This window comes from Bos grunniens, chromosome 8 (assembly GCF_055505025.1).
Source record: "Bos grunniens cultivar Pamir isolate PY7600 chromosome 8, Bosgru_T2T1.0, whole genome shotgun sequence".
NCBI classification, from domain to species: Eukaryota; Metazoa; Chordata; class Mammalia; order Artiodactyla; family Bovidae; genus Bos; species Bos grunniens.
Window position 1 is genome coordinate 47,883,474 of NC_141172.1, and position 12,806 is coordinate 47,896,279.

At 35.7% G+C, this 12,806-nt stretch overlaps 1 long non-coding RNA gene across 4 annotated transcripts in view; it reads right to left on the minus strand.

Moving 5' to 3' along the window:
* Positions 1-1,009: 1,009 nt before the first annotated feature.
* Positions 1,010-12,806, minus strand: part of LOC147367034 (uncharacterized) — a 58,343-nt gene continuing 46,546 nt past the window's right edge. For 3 of the 4 annotated variants that reach the window (XR_015169736.1, XR_015169739.1, XR_015169737.1), the window contains one exon: positions 5,553-5,833. This is a non-coding gene — a long non-coding RNA (uncharacterized LOC147367034). Of the gene's footprint in view, positions 1,293-5,552; positions 5,834-12,806 lie in introns of those variants that run through there. The other variant, XR_015169738.1, reaches the window with a different exon arrangement.

Here is a 12,806-nt window from a genome sequence, read left to right on the forward strand (position 1 = left end):
AGTGTCTGGTTATAGTAAAACATTCAATATATATTTGTGAATGGATAAAATTTTACTAAAACTCAATTTTATTCTTTAAATAATTTGCAAATTTAGGAAAAAATTATTTTCTATAATAGACCATATGAACCAGTGATTAAGCAGACATGGATCCATACTGCTTAAAATCCATACTGTGTGTTGGATTAAAAAAAAAAAATGATCGTATCTATTTTCATCAGGTCCATGTTATAAACTGTGATATCCCAGCTGCATAGCAAATAATCCCCTACTTGCTCACACAGACACACACACACACACACATATCAGATTTAAAAAATCATTTTAAAAATGATTTTTTAAAAAAATCATTTTTTTTTTAAATCCAACACACAGTATGGATTTTAAAAGTGTACAATGCGTGTTAGTAATTATTAATCTCATGTGTCTGCCATGGTGAGTTATCTGTAATAAATAATTTGAAGAGTTTGCCCTTTCAACGCAATCCAATGTTGTTTTCTTTAGGTCTTGAGGATTCACATGAGTTTTTAGTCATTCTAAAATTTCTGAAAAGGTTTGTCACAAAGTGATCAATTACAGTTTAGAAAGTCACAAAGACATTGAGAATTCTAACAGTACATTTTGATACTGGAATTAATGCAGTCTGAGTAAAAACAGAAGGCATATTGTGTTAAGTAAAATAGCTTTACAAATGGGGGTCCCATTGTTTCTTAGGAAATAACATTTTTCATGTCTTTAGAGATATTAAGATAGGGCCAGATTTTTTTTTTTTTTTTTTTGAGGCTCTGAGTCCTCATTGCAGTGCAGAAACTTCTTTCTCTCTCTTTTTAAAAAGATTTTAAAAATCTGTGTAATCTCCCCTCCTTGGCTGTGGATAGAACTGTGAATATGATGAGGTATTATTCCTATGATTATGTTACATTTTATGCAGGATTTTTTATAACATAATAAATATGGTAAATAAATATTTTTAAAATTTTATTTATTTTAGTTTTGGTTGCATGGGGTTTTTATTGCTGTGCGAGCTTTTCTCCAGTTATAGCAAGTGGGGCCACTCTCCAGTTGCCATGTGCGGGCTTCTCATTGCAGTGGCTTCACCCGTTGCAGAGAACTGACCCCAAAGTGAGCCAGTCCAGCAGTTGCAGCTCCTGGGCACTAGAACACAGGCTCAATAGTCGTGTCACATGGGCTTAGTTTCTCCTCGGCATGTGGGATCTTCCTGGATCAGGGATCAAACCCATTTCTCCTGCATTGGCAAGTGGATTCCTCACCACTGCACCAGTAGGGAAGCCCTAAATCGCCAGATTAAAAAAAAAGATCCCAACACTGAGAAAGTAAATATTCACATAAAATAAAAATAAATATATTAAGATATTTTGTAGGAAATTTGGTAATGCATATTAAAAGGCAGAGGAATATGACTGAGGACTCAGACTAGTTTTCCTTTCCTTGTGTTGCTTTCTGGTATTTCACATGATTGTCTTCTTTATTCAAATCTCCAACAAGATAGGATTGGTTAAAAGCTATGACTCCACACTGAAAGCAGTGATTTTATTAATGAATGATTGATATAAAAATAAAGTCCAAGAATACATCTCATAAATTCACAAGGCCTCAAAGTACCTTTCAAGATCTTCTAGTATCTCCTTCCAAAATGCTTTACGGGATCAGATGTTCCCTGCCCATAGGCAAGAGTATTGGAGTGGGGTGCCATTGCCTTCTCCTAATTATCTCTTTACCTGTGCTCAAACATCTCAGGAACATTATGTGTGTATGTGTGTGTGTGTGTGTCTGTGTGAGCAGGTAGTGGATTGTTTGCTATGCAGCTGGGATATCACGGTTAATAATATGGACCTGATAAAAATAGATACGATCAATTTTTTTTTAACAGAGACTTTGAACTTTCTCCTTAGCACTATTTAGCTATTTTCTTCCATCATAAGAGACATGCAGACAAAGTGTAAATGGCCAATAAGCTGGGAAGTTATGAGAAGGGCTCAGGAATAAAGAAGGTCAATGTATTAGATGTCATTTGAAGTTCATTATGACTCAGATTCTATAACTTTTCTGAAGGCATATTTATTCTGCGCCCCCTCCCTAAATTCAAACAAGTGAGCTGGGACTGTTTTTTTTCATGCAAAATCCTTGTTTTTGCATCTCTCTGTTACAGAAATACCATATTTTTTTTGTAACTCACTCCATATAACTTGAGGAAACTATGGTATTTTGTTTTAATATAGTTATGCACTGTCATAGCTCAATATTTATTTTCATGACTTTTTTAAGCAAAATATTATTCACATTTTGTAAATAGTGAAAATCTTTTCTCCAATTTTATGTTTTTTTTTCAAGGCTGCGAAAGTTTCTATGGTGTGCTAAAATTTCCTAATTTCTCTATTATGAAATAGTGTATAATTTTTGAAAATGCATATAGACATATTATGCTTTAAAAATGATTCAGTTGTTTTATTTAAAGATATGCCCTACTGTTGAGATTTTTCCCTTAAATGTCATTTTGTCCATGGATGTTCTCTAAGCTTCAACCATTTAAATTCAGGCTCTAGACTTAACTACTCCTGTACTTAGGTACTTGGTTATAAATATTAACTCTGAGAACAAACTTTATCATTAAGCTGGCATTAACCTATCCAATTTATTGACAAGAGAAAACAAAACAAAACAGGCATAAAATTTGAAACACCATTGTGACATTTAAATGTGTATTAAGACATTTATATTAATGATAGGATACTTTATAAATATATATAAACTTGATAGTGGCCATCATAACTCCAGCATCTGTTTTTAGTAGGCTTTCAAGGTTTAAGATACCAATCCAACATTTTGCCTTTAGCATTTGAAAGATAATTAGTGGCTTCAATTAAAGGCCAATGAAGGACTTATACCATGCAACCCACACAGAAATCAAACCTATGATTATTCCAGTGTTATAATCAACTGTATTACAGACACAAGAAACCTCTTAATGAGGTAAAAAACACAAGGAAAAGTCTATGTTAATACGTGACCTTATCACCTTTTACCACGTTATGAGGCATCCTTTCAAATAAATTATTAGCAAACAGTACTATGCCAACATGTTGTAAAAACAGCAATAAAAATTACTTATAAAAAGCAAAGAATCCTGTATGAAATACCATATACTTTAAATTTTGAGATGTACATTTTGAAAATATTTTTTAATGTTCCAGAAATGTGTGGGAAATGGATTAAAACTGTAAAAATCGAGGGGTTCATTGCCTTTGTAGTTAAATCTTTTCAAGTAACTGGGTGCTCATTTGAGGGGAGAAAAACAGCTGTAAAAATAACTTTATAAAACACAATACCAGACTTTTAAAGACTATTTGGAAATATGTTTCACAGAAAGTTACTACCTGTACTCTAAACAGGTAACAAACAGAAAGGGTAAATATAAAAAGAACATTTTATTAACTAAAGTGTCCCAAGAGGACAGCCAATATTAACTTAATAGATAAGTGTGGAATGAATGGATATGCAATCAAGCGTAGTGTTTTAAGTCTTAAAAATATCTTGAAAAATTTTGTATTTTTAATCATATTTCTAAGACACTTTTCCACTATATTTATTCCCTGAACCTTGGCTATCTACAAGAATCGTGAAAGAAAAATATATACCATATTTATGGTTGAGTCTTGTCTTCTAGAGATAAAATCATTCTTCCATAGAGAACACATAATTATTTTAAATAATGGTCTAAATGTTAGTGGTGTATCACCATAAATTTTAGTTGTATAAACTAAAAATTCTACAGCGTATAGAAGTTTTGCAGTGACAAGATTTTAAGCAATTAATGTTACAACCAGTGGGACTCATATTTTTATATTTCCTCTAAATCACAATGTATAATGACAGCTGATATTTTATTAACAAAAATCACTTGTTCAAATGACTTCAGCCAGCCATCATCTTGTTTAATTTGCTCTGAGGCTATCAAACATCAGTGTTTTAAAGAAGTGTGGAATGAGAGTATGGATTTGAGGTGATAAAAATAAGTTAAATGAAAACTCATGTTTATAACCGCATGCTATTTTATTTTTTGTCATAAAATTAATTCTCTTCCAAGACTTGCAAACTCAAAAGTTAAGTGTTTCTCATAACATTTCATGGGTTTCTTGAGCTTTGAACCTAGCCTACTAACTCATTAACTTTCAGGTCATCTTGAAATATTTCTTATGGAATTCATGTTGATTTATCAGGTGCAATAAAGTTTTAAAAAACAGATAAATATTTTAGGGATACTATATACATTTATGGGAACACTACTGAATAATAATGAGATTACTTTCATAAAACTTCTACCTCTTTCAAAGTTCATGTTATATCTTATAACAGAAATAAATATGTACAGTTCCAAGATAGAAAACATTCATTACAGTTAAGGTTATAAGTAGGATGCTACTTACAGATGAGAATATTTCAAATAAGTAAATCTGAAAAGGCTGTGATAGGAAGAATAAAGTAAATATTCATTATACTAAAAAGAATTTTAAAAATTAAATATAGCAAGGGAACTAATGGCAATAACTAATGATTAAGTTTCACCACTGAAAATCAATAATAACATTAGTAATTGAAGATCAGTTATAATAACAATCATGGTGGGGGGCTGTGGGAAGAAGAAAATACAAATGAAATGTCCTCCCAGTCTTTCTGTAGTCTTAAAGGATAATCTTGATTAAGAAGATTACTGTTTTTGGCTTGGATGGCCCCATCATACTGATTTTGTCCAGTCCAACTGGAAATAAACATAATTGTGTGTGTGTTTTTTTTTTTTCTTAGACCAAATGCAGACAAGTCATCGTATTAAGATAAAAGGGTTTTTTTTCCCCCTTTTAATCAAAAGAAGGTCTGTTTAAGATATATGCTTCTTACATATAAATTTTACCAATTTTTTTCTAAATAAAAAGTGAAAAAAAAATGTCTCTCATGTAGTTAGGTTTAGGAAGCATTTTGTTTTACCTGAAAAATAAATTTAGATGCTGAATTGTGAACCCAGTGGGATATTATGGCTGAGTCTTCATCGAATGTGTTTTAGGTACCTGCTGTGTGTCTGATTCTAAGCTACCAGATGCTGGAAAGAATGGAAAATAAAAAATCTAGTCTTAGGCAACTAAATCCTTATTTCCAGCCTAAGAAGACATGTGTGTGTGTGTGTGTGTGTGTGTGTGTTAGTTATTAATATAACCAGTGATTTGGTAGAACTTTAAATTAAAAGACACATCTGACTATTTTCTACAAAAATCAGAGAGAGTAGATTTTCACTTTCAAAGATATAGTTTGGAAGATTCTCAAGCTGTGGTACAGTATGAATTTAGTCACTTATCCAGATAATGTGCTTTACCTAACAGCCGGAACCTACCTCTCAACATGACATTGTGAAGTGACTTTTCAAAAGTCCTTTGAGAGAAAAAAAAAAAAAAAGTAGATCTGTAAAAGAAAACAGCATCTATATATTTGGATAGCCATGAAATAAATGCCTTCAAATGTATTGCTTATGAAGTCAAGCAATGTGATGGTTTCAATTTTTTTAATACACTGTTCTGCGATACAAATTCAAATATCAGAAAGATACTTACTGAAAGGCCAAAAATTAATGCTGTTAAAAATTATTTTGGTTACTCTAAAGTCATGAGAAAGGATGACATTTCCAAGCTTGTCTATTCTCTCTTGTCCAAATCCCAAGAAATCATCTTCCATGGGGACACTGCTGCATTGGGATGACCGTGTGCAAGTTTCACATTTTTCTGGGCTTTTTCCAGTTCCACTCTGATTCCTTGCAGTTCATGGGCAGCTGAAATACAAGGAAGGATAAGGTTGAACCTTACCAGAAAGTATCATTAAAATCACTGCAGATATTTCATTAATGAAAAACTTTAGAAAAATGCGCTGATGGGAGAGTATCTGGTAGAGTTTAGATTGTGGTGAGGAGAAAAAAGAAGCGAAATGCTGAACATGTGAATTAACATAATTAAAGATCGCAATAAATACCACTAAAGAAGTAAATAGGGAGCTGTGGTAATGACGTTTGATTATGTAAAGCTGGTTAGAGACCATATCCCAGAGCAGATGGGTTTGAGGTGTATCTTGAAGAGTGGAGAGAAGCTGACCCCGGTGACAAGGAGAGGCTTGGAACTCCCGGTACCCTAGGGGCTTCTCCACACTCCCCTTCATGGTGTTCCATGAGCATAGAACGTGTGTTCCACTTCTACCCATACATTCTTATGCTTTAGTACTCAGCTCAGGCATTTATCTGCTTAGAAGTTATTCCTGAATCTGTCTTTGCTATTCTTCTCCAGGATGTGTTAGATACAATTTCTTATTGCTCCCCTAATAATTCACAAATATCTGCCTTACCTGCAGTCCATGGGGTCGCTAAGAGTCGGACACGACTGAGCGACTTCACTTTCACTTTTCACTTTCATGCATTGGAGAAGGACATGGCAACCCACTCCAGTGTTCTCGCCTGGAGAATCCCAGGGACGGGGGAGCCTGGTGGGCTGCTGTCTGTGGGGTCGCACAGAGTCGGACACGACTGAAGCGACTTAGCAGCAGCAGCAGCAGCATCTGCCTTACCACACTTCCTTACTGCACTGAAGTTATATGTCCTGATGCTGTCACCCTTATTCCATTTTATAATCCTGGAATCTAGCACTTTGCCTCATAAATTGTGACTGAAAAAAATGAGGGTTTATTATTCACAAAAATGCAGATAAAACTTTGAACCATGACAGAGCAATGAATGATACAATAAAAGCTTCCAACTGAGACTCTACCAGGCCCAAACTTTGAATTATAAAGTACACTTTCCAACCTACCTTTTCTCTTTGCATTTTTCTTTTTTTTTTTGTTTGCTTGTTAAAGGAAATGTTCTTTCCTTCCATAAACCTATCATTTTCCTTCATCAGACCCTATATACACTGGAAGAAGCTAAAGGGAGAAGGGCAGAACAGTAGATTTTCCATTATTTAACATTGTTATCTTTATATATGCTTATTTTTGAGACAGAAAAAGAAACTTAAAAATCAATTATAGTCTCAAAATTTTTTAAGTGAATTTCTTGGGAATATTATTAAAATCATGTCTGCATGCTATTTAAAATGAGCTATTCAATCATCCCATAATCTGGAAGTGAGGTTGAAAGCTTTCATTCAAGTTTTGCTAAGTGGATTTATCAACTGACTTTATATTATCATATTTACTTAAGTACTTCTCACCTACTATCTCTGCAGTGGGCAAAATAGTGGCATCTGAAAAATATCCTCCCCTTGGATGTCTTAATGCCCCCAAACCTGTGAACTATGTTACATGACAATGGGGAACTGAAGTTGCAGTAAAAGTAAGGTTGCTAATCAGCTGCTTAAATTAAGGAGATTATCCCGTACTATCTGGGTGGCTCTAATGTTATCACAAAGGTTATTAAAAGTGGAAGTATTCTTAGAAGGGAGAGTCAGAGACAGAGATGTGACAACAGATGTACTGTCAGATACTATGTTGCTGCTTTCAAAGTTGGAGGAAAAAGCACAAACCAAAGAACCCAGGCAGCTTTAGAAGCTGGAAAAAGCAGGAAATGAATTTTCCCCTAGAGGTTGCTCACATCTTGATTTTAGCCTAGTGAGAACTGTGTTGGCCTTGTGACCTGCAAAATAAGATAATAAATTTGTGTATTTTTAAGTCACTTAATTTGTGGTTATTAGTTAAAGATATAATGAATATGAATATAGTGAATATATTCACAAATATATATATAAGTTAATATATGAATGTATAATGATATAATGAATATAGTAAATGAATATAGTCTTCACTCCCCAAATTGAAGTTTGAAAAGTAACTCAAGAGAAAAATAACATAGCATTTTTTGTCAAGTACACTATTAATTTTGTAATTTACAAGAAGCATTTTAAATTAAGACTACACTATTGAAGAGATCTCTAGTCTTTCCCATTCTGTTGTTTTCCTCTATTTCTTTGCATTGATTGCTGAGGAAGGCTTTCTTATCTCTCCTTGCTATTTTTTGGAACTCTGCATTCAGACACTTATATCTGTCCTTTTCTCCTTTGCTTTTTGCTTCTCTTCTTTTCACAGCTATTTGTAAGGCCTCTTCGGACAGCCATTTTGCTTTTTTGCATTTCTTTTCCATGGGGATGGTCTTGATCCCTGTCTCCTGTACAATATCACGAACCTCTGTCTATAGTTCATCAGGCACTCTGTCTATCAGATCTAGTCCCTTAAATCTATTTCTCACTCCCACTGTATAATCATAAGCAATTTGATTTAGGTCATACCTGAATGGTCTAGTGGTTTTCCCTACTTTCTTCAATTTAAGTCTGAATTTGGCAATAAGGAGTTCATGATCTGAGCCACAGTCAGCTCCCGGTCTTGTTTTTGCTGACTGTATAGACATTCTTCATCTTTGGCTGCAAAGAATATAATCAATCTGATTTCAGTGTTGACCATCAGGTGATGTCCATGTGTAGAGCCTTCTCTTGTGTTGTTGGAAGAGGGTGTTTGCTATGACCAGTGTGTTCTCTTGGCAAAACTCTATTCGCCTTTGCCCTGCTTCATTCTGTATTCCAAGGCCAAATTTGCCTGTTACTCCAGGTGTTTCTTGACTTCCTACTTTTGCATTCCAGTCCCCTATAATGAAAAGGACATCTTTTTTGGGTGTTAGTTCTAAAAGATCTTGTAGGTCTTCATAGAACCATTCAATTTCAGCTTCTTCAGCATTACTGGTCGGGGCATAGACTTGGATTACCATGATATTGAATGGTTTGCCTTGGAAATGAACAGAGATCATTCTGTCATTTTTGAGATTGCATCCAAGTACTGCATTTTGGATTCTTTTCTTGACCATGATGGCTACTCCATTTCCTCCAAGGGATTTCTGCCCACAGTAGTAGATATAATGGTCATCTGAGTTAAATTCATCCATTCCAGTCCATTTTAGTTTGCTGATTCCTAGAATGTCGACATTCACTCTTGCCATCTCCTGTTTGACCACTTCCAATTTGCCTTGATTCATGGTTTTTCCAGTGGTCATGTATGGATGTGAGTGTTAGACTGTGAAGAAAGCTGAGTGCTGAAGAATTGATGCTTTTGAACTGTGGTATTGGAGAAGACTCTTGAGAGTCCCTTGGACTGCAAGGAGATCCAACCAGTCTATCCTAAAGGAGATCAGTCCTGGGTGTTCATTGGAAGGACTGATGCTGAAGCTGAAACTCCAATACTTTGGCCACCTCATGTGAAGCGTTGACTCATTGGAAAAGACTCTGATGCTGGGAGGGGATGGGGGCAGGAGGAGAAGGGGATGACAGAGGATGAGATGGCTGGATGGCATCACCGACTTGATGGACATGAGTTTAGGTAAACTCCGGGAGTTGGTGATGGACAGGGAAGCCTGGCATTCTGCGATTCATGGGGTTGAAAAGAGTTGGACACAACTGAGCGACTGAACTGAACTGAACACAATTGGTACTATGTATAAAATAGATAAAAATAGATAACTAATATGAATGTGCTGTATAGCATAGAGAACTCTTTTCAATATTCTGTGGTGATCTAAATGGGAAAGAAATCCAAGGAAGAGGGTATATATGTATACATGTGGCTGATTCTCCTTGCTGTATAGTAACTAACACAACATTATAAAGAAACTATACTCCAATAATATTTTTTTTAAAGATTACAATTAAGGAGAATAACTTCTGGTACTGACCCAGGTGAGAATACAAGGAAGTAATCACGCTAGCATCCCAAGGTCCAAACTTCTAATCTTCCCTCTGTTTCTCTTCGTGAGTTCTAAGTCTTAGAGTGTGAAGAAGCTTCCAAACTGAGCTGTTGGGGCTATGAAAGCTCTCTGTTTCCTCTTCCAGAAGACCAACTATCAACACTGACACTTGAAAAGATACAGAATTCTACAAATTGTCTACAAGACCATTTCAGACTTTTACAAATGTAAATATATGATTAAATACATGATTGCAGTAGTTTTCTTCAAATAAGAAAAAAAGTGGAGTAACTGTACGGCAATTATGTTAAGCGTTATTCTTCAGCACTAAGCCTCTTGAAGGCTGAGAAAGAACTTGCATTTATCTGTTGAATTTTACCTTACTTAAAGAAGGTAGCTGGAGAAGCAAATGGCAACTCACTCCAGTATTCTTGCCTGGAGAACACCCATGGACAGAGGAGCCTGGCAGGCCATGGTCCATAGGGTCACAGAGTTGGACACGACTGAAGCCACTAAGCAAGCAAGCAAGCAAGCAAGCAAAGAAGGCAGCTGCAAATAGTTCTGAATCATTTCCCTTCTACTAACCAAGAATACTAACAGTAGAGGGAAGAAGAAAAGAAACATGTGGATAATCACAGGAAGGATATTTAACATTAAAAACGAGCTGCCATACATCAACATGGATCAGCCATAGGTATACGTGTTCACTCCCTCTTGAGCCTCCCTTCCACCTCCTACCCCATCCCACCCCTCTAGGTTGTCACAGAGCCCTGGTTTGAATTCCCTGATTCACACAGCAAATTCCTGCTGGCTATCTATTTTACACATGTCAGTGTATATATTTCCATGCTATTCTCTCCATTCATCCCGCCCTCTCCCTCCTATTCCCGACTCCTGCCCCCATGTACATAAGTCTGTTCTCTATGCCTGCCTCTCCTAATTGCCCTGCAATTAGGTACATCAGGACTATCCTTCTAGATACCATTTTTTTCTGTGTGTGCGAGTCACTTCAGTCGTGTATGACTCTTTGTGACGCTATGGACTGTAGCAGGCCAGGCTCCTCTGTCCATGGGATTCTCCAGGCAATTTATTTCTTTCTTCAGGTTGCCATTTTTTTCTCCAGGGGATCTTCCTGACCCAGGGATCCAGCCCACATCTCTAGCATCTCCTGAACTGGCAGGAGAATTCTTTACCATTGTGCCCTCTGGGTAGCCCAGGGAAAAGTTTACATTCCAATTACCTTCACTGGACCTTACCAGTGTTTGTTCTTCGTACTACTTGGTCATAACCTGGTTCAAATATTCTCTTTGGTATTTTCATTTTCCTCTCATGGTCATATTTATAGAAACATGAGAGAGAATCCTTAAAAGTGTATTAGCTAAATGCAATCTTTGCTCCTTACTATTTGGACACATTTTATAGGGTAAAACCTCAACAAACCCCACTTATAAGGAGAGACAGTAATGGTTAAGGCCACCCATTTCTTATTGTGCTGGTATTAGTAACATGAAGAGTAGCTGAGACTCTGGATCACGTCTCCCCTGCACTCGGGCATAGGTAGCGTCACTTTTCAGCCCAGTGGTAATCAATACAACCTGGAGCTAAATGATAAAGCAGCTGCCTTCCTTGGTCAAATCTAGACTTAGAAACATGCTCACACATCACTCTTGGAAAGGGTATCTTTTGGTTTCAAGAATTTAATCTGAATAGCTTAAAAACAGAGTTTTAACAGAAGGTAACCTTAAACATGAACCCCATTTGGGTCTGTATACAGGTATTTTTGTTTTGATGATCTTTCCTGCTCTTTTAAAGCTTATAAGGATTTTTCAAAGCATGCTTTATTTAGTGTTTCTCTATAACTCCCTGCAAATGAGGAGAATGGTAAATTTAGTGATAGAGATGGATTATATTTTGGGAGACTGGAAAAAGATCAAGGTCTTAAATAACAATAAGTTCTCTTACACGCACACACACATCTCCCACTAAGTTACACATCGTGAGCACCACGAATTTCACATTTTTATTTCACAACATCTGATAGCCATAAGGTATCTATTAGCATTTTTGAACCCATTTAAAAATATCAACAAGAAACTAAAAATACAGCCACATGCTTACTAAAAACAGGTCTGCTATAGTGTCCAGGCAATCATAAGAGAATAAAAACTTACATTTCCAAACTTCATTAAAGGAATGATGAATACTCACTTTTACTTATCTGAAATATTCAGAGTCTGGATGTGACTGAATGGGAACATTCATATCTCCCCATTAGAATGTAATCTCCATGAAGGGAGAGATTTTGCTTGGTTGACTCATTGCTGCATAGCTGGCACTTAGCATTACTGCCTGGCCCAGAGTAGACTTCTATAGAACATCAACTAAACAGTTCAATGAATTAAAGAGTCTGACACAGAAACTAATAAAACACTATGAAACAATAGTTAAACTTAATGCAGGCATTACTGATTCCTGAGTGCCTCATAACGAAATTAAAATATTGTCTGGATCTGCTGATGTATAGTGTCTTTGCTGCAATGAATCAAAATCAAGAAAATGGTGTAGATAAACTTTATTATATATGTAGAAAATTACTTAATTTCAAACTAGAAATGGGCGAATGCTGCAAGTTGAAATGATCTGTCCATTGGCATTCCTAATGTAGTAGAAGGAAAAAAAATGGTGTCTTAAGTGCTTAGTGTCTGACGTCATTGATAGTTTTGTAAAACTCTATAGGGTAGAAAGGTTTTGGTACTAACCTGTGGATTGTACATAGTTCTAATGCATTGTATTGACCTCTAGTACTTCAATTATGGTAGACTGTGCATTCAAAACTTTAAGCATTAAACATAAATAACTTATAAATAAATACAGACTGTCTTGGTGCCTGGCATGGAGATTTACGTAGCTATTATTAAAGACCTACATTAGTTCACCTAGATTGTACTCCTGCTATATATAAAAGAGGATATTGTTCAGTTGCATCAACAGGTTCTCCATATACGCAGCATTTGTCAAGCCTATGCATGTGGGGCAG